This window comes from Petaurus breviceps, unplaced genomic scaffold, assembly GCF_028583685.1.
Source record: "Petaurus breviceps papuanus isolate PSGF00001 unplaced genomic scaffold, PetGlider_PUasm1.0 186, whole genome shotgun sequence".
Classification (NCBI taxonomy): Eukaryota; Metazoa; Chordata; class Mammalia; order Diprotodontia; family Petauridae; genus Petaurus; species Petaurus breviceps.
The window spans coordinates 40,509,787-40,532,356 of record NW_027185798.1 but is presented as its reverse complement, the minus strand read 5'-3'; the positions used below and the strand labels follow the sequence as shown (position 1 = coordinate 40,532,356).

At 35.6% G+C, this 22,570-nt stretch overlaps 1 long non-coding RNA gene across 2 annotated transcripts in view; it reads left to right on the top strand.

Annotated features, from left to right (window-relative positions):
* LOC138162161 (uncharacterized) overlaps positions 1-22,570 on the top strand; it is a 445,118-nt gene that overhangs the window by 304,647 nt on the left and 117,901 nt on the right. For both annotated transcript variants that reach the window (XR_011168564.1, XR_011168565.1), the window contains exon 4: positions 8,135-8,198. This is a non-coding gene — a long non-coding RNA (uncharacterized lncRNA). The remainder of the gene's footprint in view (positions 1-8,134; positions 8,199-22,570) is intronic.

Genomic DNA, 22,570 nt, shown 5'->3' with positions numbered 1-22,570 from the left:
AATACTTAAAAGGTGAAATTGAGAGCTGAGAGAGGAATATAATGAGAGGAGATGGGGAGAGACAGAATGGGGTAAATTATTTCATATAGAACAGGTAAGGGAAAACTGTTAAATTTAGGGGAAGAACAGGAAAGCAAAAGGGAATGGGTCAACCTTACTCTTATTGAATTTGGCTCAGGGAGGGAATGACATACACGCTAAATAAGGTATCTCACCCTACAGGAGAGTAGGGGGGAAGGGGATGAGAGGGGGGCTGATGGAGGGGAGGGAAGGTTAGGGGGAGGGAAGTAGAAGCACACACTTTTGAAAAGGGACAGGGTAAAAGTAGAGAATAGAACAAGTTGGGGGCAGGATAGGATGGAGGGAAATATAGTCAGTCTTTCACAGTACGTCCACTAATGGAAATGTTTTGTGTAGCTACAGGTACAACCTATATTGAATTGCCTGTCTTACCATTAAGGGTGGGTGATGAGGGAGGAAAGGAAAGAATCTGGAATTCAAAGTTTTAAAATCAAATGTGTAATGTGTATATATATATATATGAATATACATTATATTCAACTGGGAAATAAGATATACAGGCACTGGGGCATAGGGATCCATCATGCCCTACTGGAGTCAGAAGGGGTATGGGGGAGGATAAAGGAGAGAGCAGATTGGGGGAGGGGGTATACAATGGGATTGCTGTTTTGGGGTGGTGGGTAGAGGAAAGAAAGTGAGAAAATTTGTAACTCAAAATCTTGTGGAAATGAATGATGTAAACTAAAAATAAACATAAAATTTAATTTAAAAAAGGCAGGGATAGCAATCACAATCTCAGACAAAGCAAAAGTAGAAATAGACTTAATTAAAAGAGATAATCGGGGAAATTACATTATGCTAAAATATACCATACACAATGAAATAATATCAAATGTTATTACAGCAAGTTTCTCTGATGAAGGTCTCATTTCTCAAATATATACTGAGTACAGAACTGTGTCAAATTTATAAAAATAAAAGCCATTCCCCAATTGACAAATAGTCAAAAGATATAAACAGGCAGTTTTCAGAAGAATAAATCAAAGCTTTTTATAGTCATGTTTAAAAAATGCTCTAAATCATTACTGATAAGAGAAATGCAAGTTAAAACAACTCTGAGGTGGCACCCCACACCTATCAGAAATGACAAATGCTGGAGGTGACAAGGGAAAACTTGGTACACTAATGAACTTGTCCAACCATTCTGGAGCAAAATTTGAAGCTACATCCACAGGGATATAAAATTGTGTGTACCCTTTGACCCAGCAATACCACTACTAAGTCTATCTTTTAGATCAAAGAAAAAAGGAAAATGACTTATGGGTACAAAAATATTTACAGCAGCTCTTTTGTGATGGCAGAGAATTAGAAATCGAGGGGATGCTCATTAACTGGTAATGGCTGAACGAGCTGTAGTATATTATTGTGATGGAATACTGTTGTGTTGTAAGAAATTATGAGGGGGATGGTTTCAGGAAAAAACATGGCAAGACATATATACTGACGCAAAGTGAAGTTAAAAAAACTGATCATTGTGCACAGTAACAGCAACACTGTAATGATACTCAACTGTGAAAGACTTGGCTTCTTTGATCAATACAATTATCCAAGACAATTCCAAAGGACTCATTATAAAACAATGCTATTTTCAGAGAAAACTGATGAACTCTTGAGTGCAAATTAAAGTATAATTTTCTCACTTTATTTTTCTTTCTCTGTTTGGAAATATGGCTAATATGGAAATATGTTTTGCATGACTTCACGTGTATAATTGATAACATATTGCTTGCCTTCTCAGTGGGTAGCAGAGGCCCTGAGAGGGAGGGAGAAAATTTAGAATTTAAAATTTAAAAAGAAAAAAATGTTAAAAATAAATAAAACATTTAAATGTTAAAAAAATAAACTATGCTTAGGATGATCAATTCAATCATGGATTTTTGAAAATATTGAATTGAATGATAGCAGATGTAAAGCTTAGGTGCACCCTTGGACTTGGCTTTTAAAAGCAAGCAGACATATCTGAAAAGAATTAAAGAGATGAAAACTGAGAAAGATAGAAGAGAGAAGACATTGATATAAGAGAGATAGAAGACAGAAGCAAACTTGGGTTTGGAGGAAAGCCAGTTTTTCTGAGCAGCTTTCTTCCAGGGGACCTTTGGCACCAGAGATGATGATAATAATAGTGAGGCAGTGCCAAAGTAGCAAGGAAGTTACCAGAGGGGAAACCATATGGTCCTAGGAAGGGAGAATATCTTGGCCCAAAAGGTGGCAGAAGTGATGAAGCAGTAGTAGCAGGGTAGCAACAATTCTTGAAACAAGTTTCCTGGAAAGGGTAGAAGCATCACCTGGAGATGAATATCTCTTTTTTAAGTTCAAGTTCCCGAATACAGCCTTCTAGAGAGAAAAGAAGGAGTTTCTATACAACAAGGTTTTGGTCAAGTGGAAGAGTTCCAAGATCAAGAAGGACCTAGAGTCGAGGAGTATGTGGAGATATAGTTACGTCTCTGGGCTTTGCTGTTTACCACTATTAAGAGCCATGTCAACTCTGCAGGTCTGGAGAATGGTATTGGCTTCTTCCAAAACCTAATTCTTTCCCCTTTTGTGGGTATGACCTTGACCACATAGTAGTACTGGTGGTAGGACTGGTGCACACTATACAGTTCTCTGGGGCATCATAGATAGATTTAAGGCTGGAAATTTATCCAGGTAGAGTTCAAACAAAGAGAAGGGGTCAACTTGCTTTCAACTGTTAAGTACTTTCTCTTTAATGTAGTTTAAACTTTAAAGTAGTAAGTATAATAGCCCCAGAGATTTCTGGGAAAGGTGGAACTCATAAGAGGGAAGAACTGTATTAATTATTTGTTGGCTAGTGTGTGGCTTCAAAGTGTTTGTGTTGTTAGGTGAAATACAAATGCCCTGTGTTCAGGGATGATCTGGTAAAAAAAAAAAACTGACTTTAGGATAAAGAAAGAATACATGAAACACTTTTAAGTTTAATATGCACTATTAACATTTTCTCCATCACTTAAAGTATAGATGATCAACAAAACAACCAATCATATCCTGATTGGTAGCATGTACTGATTTCCTGGATGCAAATTTTCATACTGAAAATTTGACAATTGGTTTTCATGAGTCGGTTTGAGCTGCCCTTAGCACACCCCTATATTCAATGTAATGTTAACCCGAGTGCCTGCATGAGAACCAAGGGTCCGTTTACTGTTTTTGTTGTTGTTTTTAGAGACCTAGACATGAACATTATTTTGATATTCCCAGAGGAAACGCTGCCTAGGAACATGAGCCAAAGCAAAAAAACTTTTTGAGAGATTGCCCTGAGATTGAACCCCTATAAACCATATAAATTCCACATAATAACAATGCTGAATTTCTGGGCTATGGTATCATCACAACATCGTTAACATTCTTTGACTCCATGAGTCAATTATCCTTCTGATAGCAGCTATTGACGGCGGCGCTCCTTTGGCCGTTTCTACCTTGCATTTGGTAGTTACCCTTTTGTGACATTTTTTTCTGTAGGAAATCGCAAAGTGCTTCAGGACCAATCTATTGTCATCCTCACCTCTGTATTCACCCATAGCAGCTAATGTAATGCCTTGTACCTAGTTAACAATGGATAAATATTGAGCAATCAATTAAAATCACAGTGTGACCTTAAATTCTGAAAAAAAAAAATACGCAGGTGTAGAGAGAATGATTGTATTTTGTTTAAGGAGGTTTCCTTTAATGAGTATTCTGCACACTGTGGGTACTCCATAAAGTCTTGCTATTGATGAAGAAAGTATTTTTACAAGGAATATTTTGAAAAGGTCTTGATGTTCCTTGTATTTTTCTGGCATCTGATGCATGGTGAAGTTTAAGCTTGGTCTATTGCACTGGGGTCAAAAGCTACATAAATGAGGGGAGTGCATGGTTGATTCAGTTATTCAGTAACATGTCCAAGGAGATACATGCTAAAATATTGCCAGAAATGGAGACCAGAGGTATCATAGCCGCTGTTGACCTACTTTGCTATGTCTCTCCTTGAAAATGGGATCAATGATAGTATCTTTGCAGGACAGTGTCATTTCTCCACTGCTCTTTCATAGGTTGAGGAAAAATTTAGCAGACCAGGGTAGCTTCAGTACTCCTGAGATAAGGACCAGAAGTGGTAGTAAAAAAAAGGGTATTCTGGATCTCCCAGGGGAATAGAGAAATTCCTTATAAATGAAAATACTAATTCTTAGATAGCCCTTTTTTATATACAAAATCTGTGTATAAAATAATTTTTGTTACAAAAAAGCCCAAATCCTATGCTTGGTGTTCAAGGCCTTTGTAACCTGGTCCCTGCCTACCTTTCCAGTTTTTTTATACTTTAAATCCCCTCCATGTACTCTAACAATCCATAGACTCTGGCCTCCATGTTGTTCCTCACCCAAGGCATCCCATCTCTGTACTTTGCATTTTTACTGACTGTCCCTCAAACCTAGTATTCTCTCCATCCTCATCTTTACTTCCTGGTTTCCTCAAGTTCCCAACTAAAATTGCACTGTCTGCAAGAAGCCCTTCCTGATTCCTCTTAATTCTATCATCCTCATTGATTATCTCCAATTTATGCTGTATGTATCTTGTTTGTTCATAGTTGTTTACATGTTAGCTCCTTCATTAAACTGTGTGCTCCTTGAGAGCAGGGCTTATGTTTTGTTTTCCTTTTCTTTTTTTATATCCCCACTGCCCAGAACATGGCAGGCACTTAATAAATTATTGCTAACTGATAAAGTACTATGCAGTTTGGTAAGGACTCCTTCTTTACCTATTTTACCAAATAGTTTATTTAGTATCTAATCAATTTTTTTTAAGCAATCGGGGTTAAGTAACTTGCTCAAGCTTACATGGCCAGTTATTTCTGGGTGTGGTGCTAAGTATCTGAGCCCGGATTTGATCTCCAGGTCATCCCAACACTGGAGCTGGTGCTCTTACTCTCTGTGCTACCTGGCCACCCCATAATCAATTGTTTTTTAAATGTTTGATAGAATTCACTTGTAAATCCATCTGGTCCCAGGGATTTTTTCTAAGGGAACCCATCTATGGCATGTTCCATTTTGTTTTCTAATATAGGCTTATTTAAATATTCTATTTCCTCTTCTGTTAATCTGGGCAATTTATATTCTTATAAATATCAATCTACTTGACTTAGATTGTTAGATTTATTGGCTTACAATTAGGCAAAATAATTCCTCATAAGTGCCTTAATTTCTTCTTGTTTGGTGGTGAATTTGCCCTTTTCATTTTTGAAATTGGTAATTTTATTTTATTTTTATTTTAAAAAATAGAATTAACCAGTGGTTTATCTATTTTGTTCCCCCTTCCCACCCTCATAAAGCCAGCTCCTAGCTTTATTTATTAGTTCAATGGTTTTCTTGCTTTCAATTTTATTAATCTCTCCTTTGACTTTCAGGACTTCCATTTGGGTGTTTAAGTGGGCATTTTTAATTTGTTCTTTATATATATTTTAGGTTCATACTCAATTCATTGATCTGCTCTTCCTCTATTTTCTTGATATAAGTGTTTAGAGAGACAAAATTTTCCTTAAGTACTGCTTTGGCAGCATCCCATAAATTTTAGTATGTTGTCTCATTGTTACCATTCTCTCTCATGAAATTATTCATCATTTCTATTAATTGTTTCTTGACCCACTCATTAGGATTAGATTGCTTAGTTTCCAATTAATTTTTAATCTATGTTTCCATGGTCCTTTATTGAATGTAATTTTTATTGCATCTTGGTATGAAAAGATTCTATTTATTTGGTTGTGAGATTTTTATGCCCTAATAAATGATCAGTTTTTATGAAGGTGCTATGTACAGCTGACAGCAAGGTATGCTATGTGTGTCTCTCTGCTTCAAGCATTTCTTGTAAACAACATTTTGTTGGATACTGGTTTTTAACATATTTTGCTAACTACTGCTATTTTACGGGTGAGTTCATCCAATTCACATTTACAGTTATGATTCCTATGTATTTCCCTCCATCTTGTTTTCTTCCTGCTTATCTTTCTTTCTCTTTCTTTTTACCTTGCTTCTTCTAAAAAAATCTATTTGCTTTTGACCACTGCCTTCTTTAATCCACTCTCCAACAACCACCCTTCTCTCATCCCCTTCCCCTCATACTTCCATTTAGAGTGGATAGATTTTTAATATCCAGTTGAGTCTGTTATTCTTTCTTTGAGCCAATTTTAAATAAAGTCCAAAGGTCACCCATCACCACCTCCAATCTCCCTCTCCACTGTAAAAGCCCTTCCTTTCATGCCTCTTTATGTGAGATAATTTTCCATATTTTACCTCTCCTTTCTCCCTCTCTCAGTACATCCCTTTTGCTCACCCCTTAATTTTATTTTTAAAAATCATCCCATCATAATCAACTCCAAACTCTATGTATCTTCTTTTTAACTGCTCTAATAATTATAAAGTTCTTAGGAGTTACAAGTATTATCTTCCCATGAGGAAAGTAAACAGCTTAACCTTCTTGAATCTCTTGTGATTTCTCTTTCATGTTTACCTTTATATGCTTCCATGGGATCTTGTATTTGAATGTCAAATTTTCTATTAATCTCTTATCTTTTCATCAGGAATGTTTGAAAATTCTATAACTCATTAAATATCCATTTCCCCTGAAGGATTACACTCAGTTTTGTTGGGTAGATGATTGCTGGTTGTAATCCTTACTACTTTGCCTTCCAGAACATCATATTCCAAGTCTTACAGTTCTTTAATGTGGAAGCTCCTAAATCTTGTGTGATCCTGACTGTGGCTCTATGATATTTCAATTGTTTTTTTCTGGCTACCTATTTTCTCCTTGATCTGGGAGCTCTGGACTTTGGCTATAATGTTCCTGGGAGTTTTCATTTTGGGATCTCTTTCAGGAAGTGATTGGTGGATTCTTTCAATTTCTATTTTACCCTTTGGATCAAAGATATCAGGACAGTTTTCCTCAATAATTTCTTGAAAGGTAATGTCTAGACTCTTTGATCATGGCTTTCAGTTCAATAATTTTTAAATTATCTTCCCTCAATCTATTTTTATGACATTTGATTTTCCAATATTTTATACTTCATTTTTTCATTCTTTTGATTTTGTTTCATTGTTCCTTGATGTCTCATGGAGTCATTAGCTTCCACTTGTTTAGTTCTAGTTTTAAAGTTATTATTTTCTTCAGTGAATTTTTGTACCTTTTTTCCATTTGTACAAATCTGCCTTTTTGAGCTCTTTTCTTTGGTGGCTTTTTGTGCTTCATTTGTCATTTGGCCAATTTTGTTTTTTTAAGGTGTTATTTTCTTTAGTATCTCTTGTGCCTCTGTTGACTGTTGACCCTCTTTTCACAATTTTCTTGCATTACTCATATTTCCTTGCCAAAATTTTCCTCTACCTCTCTGATTTGAATTTTAAAATCCTTTTTGAGCTCTTTCAGAAATTCTTGTTGGGTTTGTGTTCCATTTACAGTTTTTTTTCCCTTCTAGTCTTTGCTTCTGTATGTTTTGACATAGTTGTCTGTTTCTGAGTTAGTATCTTGATCTTCCCTGTCACAATAGTAACTTTTTATGGTCTGGTCCTTTTTTGTCATTTGCTCATTTTTCCAATCTGTTTCTTGACTTTTAACTTTATGTTTTCAGAGATCGTTCTGAAGTTCTCTAAGTTTTTGGTGCTTTCAATGTGTAATGTTTGTGGGAGGTGAAAATCTTCCCTGCCCATTAATAGGCCTCACATGGAGCCCAACAAAAGAAGCTTGATTAGGGGAAGCTTGTTTTTCAGGAAGCCCCACACCTTTTGTTACTTTGTAATTAGGCAGCCAGTCATGAGAGTTGTGATGCTCTTTGGCTCTGAAGAAGGCTGTATATACTCTGAGGTGAGTTTTGCTTTGGGGTTCACTCACTAGAAGAGTGTTCATGTGATCTGACCAGATCTCTGGGTAGCCTTTAAAGAGCCTGCTGGCTTTGAAAACCCAGAGAGATTGACTTATTCATATTAGTAAACCTTAATAGAAACATTATGCTTAATTTAAGGGGTATAATCCTACTGTGCTCCATGTTAATATGACTATACCTGGATTTTGTTTTCAGTTCCAGGTGCCACATTTTAAGAGGGACATTAACAAATTGGTTCAATCTGGATGAGAGCAATCAGGTAAGTAAAACATTTGGAAATCATGACATATGAAGCATCATGTAAGAACTAAGACTTTTGCTTGCAGAAGAGAAGGGAAACCTAATAGTTTCAATGTCTTTAAATATTTGAAGGGATCTTGTCTGGAAGAGATATAAGATTTATCCTATTTAGCTCTCAAGACTAAACTATATGGAAGTTAGAGAGGAGAGATGAGGCGACAAGTTTGTAATAATTAGAGCTATTGGTAATTGTAATGGATAACTCATACTAACAATGATGGCTGACACTTGCATAGTATTTTGGGGTTTGAAAAGTGTTGCATATGTTATCTCATTTGAACTTCACAACAACCCTGTGAGGGAGAGACTATTATTTTTTAAAGCAAGAAATACAATATTAATTATCTATATGAATTTCTACAAAGTAAACTTATTCATTAGTTTTATTATGGGGAAGAAAATGAGAAAAAGAGAAAAAAATACACAAGAATCTGTACTGAGTCCATCAATTATCTATTTGAAGGTGGATAGCATTTTTCATCATGTTCTTTGGATTTGTGGTGGATCTTTCACACTTGATTATCTTTACAATATCGTTGTACCGTGTGCTTTATTCTCCTGGTTCTGCTCATTTCACTTTGTATCAGTTCCTGTAAGTCTTGCCAGGGTCTTCTGAAACCATCTCCATCATTTCCTACAGCACAATATTATTCCATCACATTCAAACACCAGAATTTGAATAGCCATTCTTAGATTCTATTGTTTTCCCTGTTTTACAGATACAAAAACTGAGGCTAGTAAGAGTCTGAGGCAGGATTTGAACCTAGGTCTTCCTAATACCAATCCAGTTCTACTATCTGCTGCACCACCTAACTGAGTGCCTCATTAGTTAGTAAGCTCCACATCACTGAAGGTGTTCAAGGAAAGACTGGGTGGTTACCTTCCAGAAATATTGCAGAGAGGAGTCCCAGTTTGGGTGGGAGGTATGACGAGCTAACTTATAAGTCTCATTCTACAGTTTTAAAATGACAGGATTCAAAGTTCTGAGGCAAAGAAATAGTCCTAAGAAACAGAAGACTGCAAATAGCCAAGGATAGTCTTCTGTGGAGTTTGGGAGGGACTCTGAGTTCTTTCATTTCCATCTGTGCTCACATATAGACATCACTATCAGTAATGTCACCTTTAAAGACAAAGGACATCCATCTAGTCTCTATTGTAGGTTTCTGTCCCAGAAACTATTTAACTGAATAAATAGCAGTCAATTAAAATGCTTAAATACATATTTATGTGTGCAGATAAGAGGGCCGATTCAACTCAAGAACACACTTTTATAACCAGCTGTGAAGGATGAGCTGCTTTTTTTTTTTAATTGTTTGGGCTTTGTGCAGAGAAGGAGGAAATCAAATAGACAGAGTGCTGTTTAAACAACATCAAGGCTGCAACACACACAAAAAAATAAAAGGCAGGAAATTCAAAGTTTAGGTGTGACGAGCTTGCCTTCATTCCAGCTGCTGGGCCCATGCACAGTGACAGCTGTGAAGTGAACGGGAACATTATATAGGCATAGTGTTTTAAGATATATTGACTTAAGTGAAATTGGCAAGGGTTGCTCTCAGATTTATGTTAGGAAGGATTAAATGCTGACTCATCACTGTTTCTTTATAACATTTTTGCTAACTTAGAAAATATTTTTTAACTGTTATATGTAAAATCAGCAGGTTTGATTCATGTCTTTATAGAAATGAATCTCATAAATGAATCAGTTAGAATCCCTTTAGATTTCCATAGGGCTATCTCAAAATAACTCTGTAATTTTCACACCCTGGCACATGGAAAGAGAACCTCAGAAATCTTACAGAAGAAACAAAGATATTTAGGCATAAAAGGGAATGATTCTTAGCCCTTGGTTTCAGTAAAAGCCTAGAGCAACATAGTGATACAATAAAGCTATAGGGCTTTGAGCTGGGTTTGAAGACCAGCTTCTACACTTACTGCCTGAGTGACCTTGGACAAGCCATTATGCCTAGATCTGGATCTATCTCTTTGTAAATTGAGGAGAAAATAATCAAGATGTGAGCATAGTCATCCATTATTTGATAGGGAGCACTTTTTTGCTACTGTGCTCAGCACATAGTCCTAAATTACTTCATGGTCTTGCCCCAGCTGATGTAATTCGAAAGTTAAAAGCCTTTGTTACAAAATGACATCAGCTAAAGTTGCCATCACCCAACGAATGGACAAAAATGTCCTCCTGTAGAGACAGATGTAAAAGAAGGACTTAAAGGGTGGTTTGATTCTTTATGCACTAAAATAATTAATTTCAATGAAATTAGTTACCAAATTAGAGTTACATTGATGCTTAATGGTTTTTCTTATAAAATTAACATTTTTAAAGAAAAAAGTCTTGGAGGTATTGGTAAAATACAAGCTCAATACAAATTAATCAAAACCATGCTAATATATCAGACATTCATCTAGCATTGTACTCATGGCACTGGGGATACAAAGATAAAAGCAAAAATGGTCCCTACCCTCGAGGAGCTTACATTCTACCTGGGGCAGAGTATAACACATAAACACAAATATCTATAAGATTATTTGAGGGAGGAAAGAATAAAAGAATACTAGCCACTGAAGGGCTCAGAAAAGGAATCAGCAGTTCTTTGTGACTGCCAAAAGAGCAAACGCAACCTTGGGTTGGTTACATTTAGAGAGATTAGAACACAGAATCATGTTAAATATGGAAGAGACCATCACTGTGATCTACTGTAACTCCATCCATCTACGTGTCTTAAGCTTTGCAAAGCATCTTACATATCTTATCTCATTTGATCCTCATAGGTGATATTCCTGCTGTACTTTGCCCTGGTCAGACATACCTGGAATGGTGTGTCCAGTTTTGGTTGCCATGTTTCAGGAAAGACATAGACAAGTTGAACTTAGGCCAGAGGAGAGTGAACAGGGCAAAGGTAGTGTTGGGGAGGAGAGAGGATAGCTCAAACTCATGCTATGTGAAGGTATTGGACTATAATGAAGATAAAAAGGGAGAAATCAGTCTTTACATATATGAAGGTTATAATGCAGTAGAGGGATTTTTATTCTACTGGGGTTCCAGAGGTGAGAATTAGGACCAATGGGAAAAGTCATATTACATCCTCTGACTTTTGAAGTCCTTCATAACCTGACCCCTTTCGACTCTTCTTACACCTTATAACTCTCTCTCCTCCATTCCCCCTATCCCACCCTTTCTCTTTCTGCCTCTCTCTGTCTCTGCTTCCCTGTGTGTGTCTGTCTGTCGTGCGCGCACACACACACACACACACACACACACACACACACACACACACACTCTTCTATCCAGTGACACACTGACTTCCTTGCTGTTCCTTGCATAAAACACTACATTTCCTGACTCTGGGCATTTTCCTTATCTGTCTGCCATGCCTCAAACTCTCTCCCTCCTTATCTCCTGGCTTTCCTGGCTTCCTTCAAGTTTCAGCTAACGTCCCATTTCCCACAAGAAGCCTTTTTTTTGCCTTTTGGGGGGCAATTGGGGTTAAGTAACTTGTGTTAAGTGTCTGAGGCTGGAACAGAATTCAGGTCTTCCTGACTCCAGGGCTGGAGTTTACTCACTGAGCCACCTAGCCACCCTAAGAAGCTTTTCTTAATCCCCTTTAATGTTAATGCTTTCTCTCTGCTGATTTTCTCCAAATTATCACACACACACAAATTTCTACATAGTTGCTTGTATATCATCTCCCCTATTAGATTATGATTTCCTTGAGAGTAAAGACTGACAGTCTTTTGACTTTCTTTGTAGCCCCAGTACTTCGCATGGTGTCTTAAATGCTAGCTAACTTTTTTTGATGACAATTTCCTTTTTCCTGAAAATGGAGTAGGTTGCTAATGGAAGTAATGAATTCTATACCATTGGAAACCACCAGTCAGAGAGATTGTGTTCATTGGCTGGGAATATAGAAAGAGAATTCCTAGTTCAGTTAAGGACTTAACTGTAAAACAAGTGACTCCAAAGTTCTTTTAAATCTGGGATCCTCTGATAAGTTCCCTTGAGCCTAAGTTTGGATATTGAGATTTGGACAAAAAAATACTAAACAAACAAAGCAACAACAATTAAAAGAAAACATTACATTTTAAAAGAAAATGCTGGTGACATACCTTCATAACGGGATGAGGAACCTATGGCCTTTGAGGCCACATGTGGCTTTTCAGGTTCTCAGGTGCAAACTTTGGACTGAGTCCAAGTTTTATAGAACAAATCCTTTTATTAAGGGGATTTGTTCTGAAAAATCTGGATTCAGCCGAAGGGCCGCCCTTGAGGACCTGGAGGGCCACATGTGACTTTGAGGACTCAGGTTCCCCTGCCCTGTCCTCATATCCTACCATCCTACCAGTGGTAGATGTGCACCTGGAAGGTCTGGGATTGAAAACTCTAAAGCATTTATACACATGTCAACTATTACTACTGCTACTGCTGCTAATACTATAAACTAGCGGAAGGGAAGAAAACTGCTCACATGTAACTAATAAAACATATCAAAGAAAGGAACATTTGATATAAATAATGAAGAATAACAAAGATGACTGGTTTATACCTACCTTTGTAGGTAAGGGGGAATAATGGTATTCATAATCTCTGATGTCAATATGAATAATAAATAAATTACAAATGTTAACAAAAGCAGGTAAATACTACCTCACTGCATACTTGAGACATGGAATCATTGAATGATGTGGTAGTAGAATGTCATATTTGAGTGGAACACATTAGATAAAAAGAAATACAAAAACAGAGTTAAATAACATGGTGGAAAACACGTGAGTGAGGATAAATGGAAGGGAAAAAAGAGGAGGTACCGTGGTACAAGTATATTACAGCCTTCCCAGATGGAATAAAAAAAAATAGTGCTCAGTTAAAGAAATAGATCGTGCAGTTGGTGTGGAGAGAGAGGATATAGCAGTCATTGGGGGATTCACCTATCCAAGTAACTGTTAGAATTCTCTCTTTGCTAAACACAGAGCAACTACAACATTCTAGACTTGCTTTGATAATAATTTCACTCGTCCAAAAGTGGAAAAAGTAACAAGGAGAAGGCTACTCTGGACCTAGCTGACCAATAAGGAAGAATCGGTTGCTAACACTAAGACTTTGAGAGAAAATGGCCACACCATTTTAGGACTTAAAATCATTAAGAAAGCTATATCGAACTTTCAATGATTTTTTTTTTTCTTTTTGGAGGGCAAATGGGGTTAAGTGACTTGCCCAAAGTCACATGGCTAGTTACTGTGTGTGTGTGTGTGTGTGTGTGTGTTAAGTGTCTGAGGCAGGATTTGAACTCAGGTCCCCCTGACTTCAGGGCTGGTGCTCTATTCAATGCGCCACCTAGCCGCAACAATTCTCAATGGTTTTTAAAATGACTTTGTGACACCTGTTTTCAAACAATTCAAATATGAAGAATCCTGTGACCTAAGATTCTATGGGAATAAGTCAGCTTACGAGGGAAAGTCTCAAGAATGAAACTTTGACACAGAACTTAAATTATTCTGATAATGAAGAAAAGATGGAACTGTCTAAATAGACTGGTGTTGATCTCACTAAACCTCATAACATTACAAAACTTTTTAATATTGTTTTCATTTACATTCTTATGATCATGTATATACTTTCCATTATTTCTGCTTACTTTGTTATGTATCAAGTGATACAAATCTTTCCATATTTCTCTGAGTTTATAATTCATCTTTTTATAATACAATATACTTTTATATTCACATACATAATTTTTTTAGTCATTCTCCAATCAAGGAGCACCCACTCTGCCCCACCAGTACTTTAGTTGTTGAGATCTTTTGGGATTATGACTGTCATACAATGTATTAGCTATACCTCTTAGCTTCATTTTATCTAAAAATTTGATAATCATAACATATATGTCTTATCTAGGTCATTGATAAAAATGATTAGGAGCACAGAGCCAAATATAGATCCTTGGGACACTCTAATTCTTCCGAGGTAACATTAAACCTTTCAGCAAAATCCAGCCATTCAGTACATAGAACCTAATTATATTACCTTCTACTAAACATTTCTCAGTCTTCTCCACAAAATAAGTGAGATAGTTTATCAAATATTTTGCTAAAATGAAGGTAAACTGTATCAATAGCATTCCCCTGGTTTACTTGTTCAATAATCCTGATTTAAAAAATAAGAAAATACAGTCTTTATGCTTTGGTAACCTTTATTTGACATAGATTTGAGTTTATGAGTTATTGGTGTAGAAATATATTAAAAATATTTTTCTTAAATTTTATTTATAGATCAGTGTTATGTCTAGGTAATTGTGAACAACAATTTTGTCTATAAAATTGTTCCAGTTCTAGAATAGTTGATTATTCTTTCATTTTATTAATTTTTTGATATAGTTCAAATAGAAATGGCCTTAGATCAACCCAATATACTACTATTATTTTTATATTTAATATTCTGGGGACTATGGAACAGGTGGATAAAACACCTGCTTTTTGTATTTGAATAAAAGTATTGAGAGTCAAACTAATTTTTTGTAGACTTACTGAAACAACTGGAAATAACTGAAACCCCCTGGGACAAGGCCAAGGAGGAAATGGGATGACAGGGATGATATGTGTGCACATCCTGTGCTTATATGATTTTGATTTCTTCTGTTAGATCACTATATTTTGTTGTTTTTATCTTTTAAATAATTGACGATTATTTTTATTTTTTAAAAAATTAATAGATCTCTTCTACCTCCATTAAATAAATAAGTCCTGCATAATTGCATAGTCAAGCAAAACAAATTCTCTTATTATGTACATATTTCTATTTCTGTAATTTTAATTCATAACTATGTCAGGAGGTATGTGGAGTGTATCATCTTCATATTTTTGGACTCTTAGCATTGTGTTAATCAGAGTTCTAACATCTTTCAAGGTGATTTTTCTCTATGATGTTGTTATTGTATATATTGCTCTTTTAGTCCTACTAATTACACTTTGCATTAGTTCATAAAGGTCTTCCAAGTTTCTTCTGAAATCGTCCTTGTCATCATTTCTTATGGTATAATAACATTCCACATTTATATGCCACAATTTGTTTAGCCATTCCTCAGTATGAGTACACCCTTTTAATTTTTGTTTTTTCTCTATTATGAAAAGAGCCACTATTAACATTTTTGCATATATAGATCCTTTTCCTCTTTAAAAAATTTTTTTGGGGTAAAGGCCCAAACAACTAAAATACAACTAGATCCAAAGCTATGTACACTTTGGTATCTTCTGGGTACAGTTTCAAATTGCTGACCAAAATGACTGGATAAATTCACAGTTATATCAGCAATGCATGTGTGCCTAGTTTACCAATCCTCTCCAGAATTTGTCATTTTCCTCTTTTGTCATCTTTTCCAGTCTGATGAGTAGGTATAGCTTTCATATGAAACCTCAAAATTGCTTTAATTTTGTTTCTCTGATTATTAATGATTTGGAGCATTTTTAAAAATATAATTGTGGATAGCTTGGATTCCTTCCTTAGAAAATTATAGGTTCACATCTTTTGATTTGACCAATTGGCTGTTAGGGAATGGCTCTTAGTCTTAGAAAGTTGAATAATTTCCTTAGGTATTTTGAATGTGAGATCTTTTTCAGAGAAACCAACTGCAAATATTTTTTCCAGTTAGTTTTTCTTCTAATTTCATGATACCAAATTTGTGCAAAAATTTTTTAAATTGATATAATCGAATTGTGAATTTTATCTTGTGTGAACCTATCATGAAATCTTCCTCTGTCCATATATCCAAATATATTTTCCCTTGCTCCTCTAATTTCTTTATAATGTGATTTTTTTTTATATCTAGGTCGTATATCCATTTGGAGCTTATCTTAGAATATGGTGAATTATATTGGTCTAAATCAAATTTCTGACAGACTGCTATGTAGTTTCCCAGCAATTTTTGCCAAATAGTGAGTCCTTAGCCCAGTATTTGGGATTTAGGGGTTTATCAAACATTATGCCATTGTTTTTTGCTTGCTTCTTTATATTATGTACCTAATCTGTTCCAATGATCAACTCTCTTTATGGTTATTCTTTGTAATACAGTTTGATACCTGGTACTGATAAACATTCTTTCTTATCATGTCTTTTTCCATTGTTACCTTTGATATCCTTGACTTTGTGTTCCTCCATATGAATTTTATCATTGTTTTCTGTAGCTCTATAAAATATTCTTTTGGGAGATTGGTACATTCCTAAATAAGTAATGTAATTTAGGTAGCATTGTCATTTTTATTATATTGGTTTGATCTACCCATGAACAATTAATATTTCTTCAATTATTTAGGTCTATCTTTATTTCTTCAAAGAATTTTTGTTTTAAAATGAGATTTATATAATCCCTAGGTCAGTCTTTATTGGCACACTCCCAAATATTTTGAATCTTATATTTTTAATGAAATTTCTCTTCCTAGATCTTCCTGCTAGGTTTTATTGATCATATACAGGAATACTGAATGGTTTACATGGAAGTATCATACATACATACATAGATACATATACACATACACACATGCATACACACATACTTATTTTACATAGAGATAGCTATGTGGCATAGTGATAGAATGCTGGGCTTGAAGTAAGAAAGAACTAAGTTCACATCTGGCCTGGAACATTTATTAACTGTGTGACCCTAAGTAAGTCACTTTAACTGGAGTCTGCTTCAGTTTCCTTATCTGTAAAATGGGAATAATAATAGCACCTATCTCCTAGGGTTATTATGAGGATCAAGTGAGATAACATATGTCAAACTCTTAGTGCAGTGCCTGGTATATGGTAGTCGCTACATAAATGTTAGCTGCTATCATTATCATCATTTCACAACTTTCCTGAAACTATTTTTTCAATAAATTTTCAGTCGATTCTAATTTAGGTATTTTATATTTATGTGACTATTTATTAGCATATAATTGGGCAAATTTTCTTTATTTACTCCCTAGTTGTTTTAAGGTCTCTTTTTTTTCATTTTTACATAACTATTTGATTTTTCTCTCTTTAAAAAAATCAGGCTAGATAGATGTTTATTTTTTAAAAATGGCTCCTAGTTTTTTCTCTCAATTTAATATTTTGCTTTTAATTTTATTAATATCTTCTTTAATTTTTGTAATTTTTACCTTGTTACTTAGTTGAGGATTTCAGATTTATTTTTTATTCAACTTTTTAGCCCAATTTATTTACTTGTTCTTTTTCTCTCTTGTTGATGAAAGTGCCTAGAGATATAAATTACACCCTTGGAATTACTTACTTATTCTCATATGTTTTGGTATGTTGTCTTGTTTTGGGCATTTTTTGGATAAAATTTTCTATTTGTTCTAATTTGTTTTTTGACTTACCTGTTCCTTAGTATTGTGGCATTTGTAATTTAGACTTGAATTACTTTTTGATTCTTTCTTTAACGGGTTTTTATTTAATATGATTTCTAATGTTTTGCAATGAGTAAATGATGGGTTTGGTATTTCTACTTTTATACATTTTTGGTGAGGTCTTTTTGCCCAAAAATATGGTCACTTTTCATAATAGTGTCATGTATAGCTGAGAAGTATGTAAATTTTTTGTATTCCCACTCAATAATCACCAGATATTCAACTCTAATTTTCCTAAAGTTCTATTTTTGGGGTTAGATTTATCTAGGACTAAAAGAAACTACTTTAATCCACCCCCTATAGTTTTACTATCTATTTCTCCCTCTAATTTGATTAACTTTTCCTTTAAATATTTAGATGTTGTGCTATTTGGTACACATATATTAAGTATTTTTTATTGAGTTGATATCTATGGTGCCTATAATATAATGTAATATGCCTGCTTATCTATTTTATCACATATATATTATAACCTTATCTGAAATAATTGTTGTTATTCCTCCTTTTTTGAGTTTAGATGAATCATAATAGCTTTTGCTCCAGCCTCTTATTTTCGTTCTATGTGAACTATTGCATTTCTACTATATTTCTTGTGAATAACATTGTATTTTACTTTTTTAGTCCATGCTGCTATCCTTTTCAGATATGGGTGAGTTCATACTATTCACATTGAAATTATAAAGTTATGATTGTTAATTGTACATTTCCTTCCATCCCTGTCTTATACTCTTCCACCACCCCACCCCCACCCCCACCTTTTGCTACCACTTTCTTCTTTATAGGTGAAAAAAGAGGGAGTTTGACTGACATTAAGAAACAACATATTTCTCTCTGCTGGAGATTTTTTTCTTCTCCTTATCCTACCTTTATTCCCAAGTTTTTACTCTTTCTTCCTCTTTCTTTGAACTTTCCTTTCATCTTCCTCCCTTCATTTTGAGTTTATTTTGTTTTTGACTATTCTTTCACCTATACTGTATTACTTCAGAGACCCCTCTCCCCCTCTCCTTGTCTCTGTCCCCTCTGATTTCTCTTTTGAGTTCAATATATTTCTATAATTATTCTGTGTGGAAGTATGTGTAATTGTATTCAAACTTCCTTAATCTGGAAAGTGAAGTTCATGGGATATGTATTCCCCTATCTTTTCCTCCACTATTATTTTACTCTTCGTCTTATATACCTTTATTATATAATACAAATTTCTTTTTCCTTCTTCCTCTCTTACTCCCCAGTGTTGTCCTGTCTCCTAATTTTCTGTCTTCTCCTAAGATCATTAAAAACATAACATTAATCACCTATAGATCCTCTGCCATTTTTAATCTCTCTTCATCACCTTAAAGATATTACAGTAGGGAAGACATTTGTTTCATATTCCCCTTCAATCAAACAAATATGGGTATTTTTATATTTCTCTTAGTGCCTGGATTTCCATTTCAAAAATATGTACTCCGTTTTGGCCTTTTTGTCAATAATACCTGCAAGTTCTTTATTCTAATAAACGCCCATTAATAACTGCACTTAATTTTGCTGGATAGGTTGTTTTTGACAATTTTGTCTTCTCTTACCCTTTGGAATATCATATTCCAAGCTCCCCTATTTTTTAAACTGGCATCTTCTAAATCTAGGAATTTTGTCTTCTTTTTGGCTACTTAAAGTATTTTTTATTTGACCTGGAAACTCTAGATTTTAGCTATGGTGTTGCCTTGATATGTAATTTAGATTTCTTTGCAAAGAGGACCAGCGGATTCTTTTTATTTTCAAATTTCCATCTGATTCCAAGAATTCTGAGAAATTTTCATTTATAATTTCCTGAGAGTTGATATCTAGCCTTTTTTCTGCTTATAGTTTTAAGATAGTCCAATAATTGTTTGATTGTTTCTCCTTGATTTTTTTCTAAGTCAGTTATTTTTAATATTATATATTTTAGATTTATTCTGCTTTTTTCTAATTCTAATTGTTTGATTGGGATTTGCTATTTGTCATCATCTTTTTAATTATTGCTTTCTTGGGTGTTCTCTTTCTTCTCTGATTTCTCTGCTTCTCAAACCTCAGTAGTAATGCTTTGGGGGGGGGAAGGGGTGTCCTCAAGTTTATTGGAAAGAAGACAAGGTAAATATTTAAATAGCTCTTTTTGGTATTTTGAAGTTCATCCTAAGCGTGGGCTGGGTAATTTCCAGGTTGAACAAACTACCAAAGTCCAGGACTTTCAACATTTCTTTGCTATCAGCATCCACTTCAATGATTACCTGATCTAAAGCACTCATCTCGTAGACATAGTTATCCCTGTTTTCTATTTTGTCTTCCTGCAAGTTGATGGAGATGCCTCTCACAGGGTCTCTTTGGATCTTCTTCATTAAAAGTGTAACCTATCCCATGATCTTATTGCAGAGGTTCTTGCTGAGGATGATGGTGGTCTCCTTGCACATGTGCTTGTTGATGTGGAACCTGTTGCCCAGTTGGGTGTAGGATATTTCTTTCTTTTTCTTTCCTTTCCTTTTTCTTTTGGGAGGGGGGAAGGCAGGGCAATTGGGGTTAAGTGACTTGCCCAAGGTTGCCTGGCTAGTAAGTGTAAAGTATCTGAGGCCACATTTGAACCCAGGTCCTCCTGACTCCAGGGCCATTACTCTATTCACTGTATTACCTAGCCAACCCTATAGGACTTTTCAATGATGACTTTCAATGCATTCTTCATGGTCTTGTTCCAAATACAACTCATCGGGTGGCTAGGTGGCAGAGTGAATAGAGCACCCACCCTGGAATCAAGAGTATCTGAGCTCAAATGCAGCCTCAGACACTTATCACTTACTAGCCATGTGACCTTGGGCAAATCACTTAACCCCAATTGCCCCTCCAAAAAAAAAAAAAAGCAAACACAACTCATGTTGGATTCAGGATCCAGGTAATATTCTAGAGTTTATATTAAGTGAATATGCTTGATGACTTTAAATTCTTTAACTTTTCTTCTTCAGAGTTAAATATCTTTTCAATTTCGCATCTTATTTCATCTAATCTGGGTTTAGGAATGATGTTATATCTTATGATTGCCTAGAATCACTCTGCAATATGATATTGAGTCCCTGGGAGCTGAGGCTACAGTTGATAAAAGTATAACTGCTTTTTCTATAACTGAAAAGAAGAATTTCCAGTTTTACACTAAAAAGGTATACTAGTGGTCACATGATGAAAGTATTCATGCCATCAGTCCATTTCATTCCTACATATGATTTGTCCACTTTAGCAGTCAGTGCCATCTACATGTCAGTATTTCCTGTAGTTGTGGTATTGGCATTTCTAATTCTAGAATATTTTTCCTTCTCTTGGTACCAGAACACAAAGTGGGGTCACTCACTCCAAAGTCCTCCATGTCGAGCTCATTATCATTAGTTTTGTCTTCTAGCTTTATGCCACTCTATTTCTTTGACCCCGAAGAGCAGCTACATTACATTGACCAGAGTGGTAACCTCATGAGTGGCATTGTATGAACCTGATTCACCTGTTTTATGGTTCCTGACTGACCTTCGTAGTTAATATAGCAGTCTTCTCATTGTGCTTAATCCTGGTTATCATTCTCCTACTTTGGCTTTGTCCTCCATCCCTCCCAACTGGACAGTGGATTGAACATTTTTGGAGGTCATCACCATCATCATCACCACCACCACCATCATCATCATCATCATCATTCTCTTGGTATCTTAGCATAAATAATCCTTAAATTCCCTTACAACCTAAAGATTCCATGATTGGAGCAAATCCATTAAGATAATGCTTTTTAGTCTAAGTTACTTTATACACTATGCATGTTTTACCCACAGATGAGAAGGAATTTGATTATCACATTGTAATAGTATATGCTTAGGGGGAAATATTTAACAAGGAGCTGGAAGGTTCACTTTTCCTAGCATCTTCTGGCTCATAGGGCCATATCATGTATCTTATCACAGTAACTTGATGAACTGGTACAACAACATCCAACTCCTGCTGAAGCATTTCAATTGACTCCAAACTTAGGACAAAATGCTCTCATAGACCTACAATAGGAAGGGTTCTAGTGGGAAGAATGAGTGGATGGAGAGATGAACAAATGAAAAAAAAAACATTCATTGAGCACTTAATTTGTATGAAGTCGAAGCACTAAGGATAGAAGTAGGAAAGCAGAGGAAGTCTCTGCTCTCAAGGAGCTCACTTTCTATTGGAGGGTGTAGTATATATGGAAAGTATCATCTGCAAGTCAGATAGGAGGTCCCATAGTCTTTAGTGTGCAGCATATAGGTATTTTCAGTAAAGATGACTGGACTCCAGGGAATCACTGAAGTTTCACAGATCTTATAGATCATAAAAACTAGAAGTGACCTCAGAGATCAATTAGTCCAATACTTTCATTTTACAGATAGGGAGAAAAAAAACCTAAAGTCAAGTGATATGTCCAAGGTCACACAGCTTGTTAGAGGTAGAGTCGGACCAGGACTCAGGTCTCTTTTTTCTTAGTACAGTGTTCTTTTCAGGGTTCCATGTTGTTTTCTACCCTTCCATAGTAAATGGGTTGAGACAAGGCACCAGAGAGAGTTCCTAAGATTCCTTGACTCACTAGGATGGACCAACACTATAACACAGCCATAAACTTCCAGTGCCAAGATAGCAGAGTGAGCCAGGAGCTCCCTGGAGACCTCCCAAATTCTCCTCCAAACAACTGGAACACCATTTCAGAACTGATTTAGGATCAGGAAGGAGCTCATCAGATCAGCAGGAAAGGTCTGTCTCACTGTGGTGGGAAGGGAGCAAGGTCCAACAGCATGAGGACAGGCCATGCAGCAGTGAGCCAACAGCAAGGCTCCAAACCCCAGGGCAATCCACCAATGTTGCTCTGCCTGTGTGCAAGCCAGCAGCCCCTAAGGCAAGCTACTTCCTTCCTTCCTTCCTTCCTTCCTTCCTTCCTTCCTTCCTTCC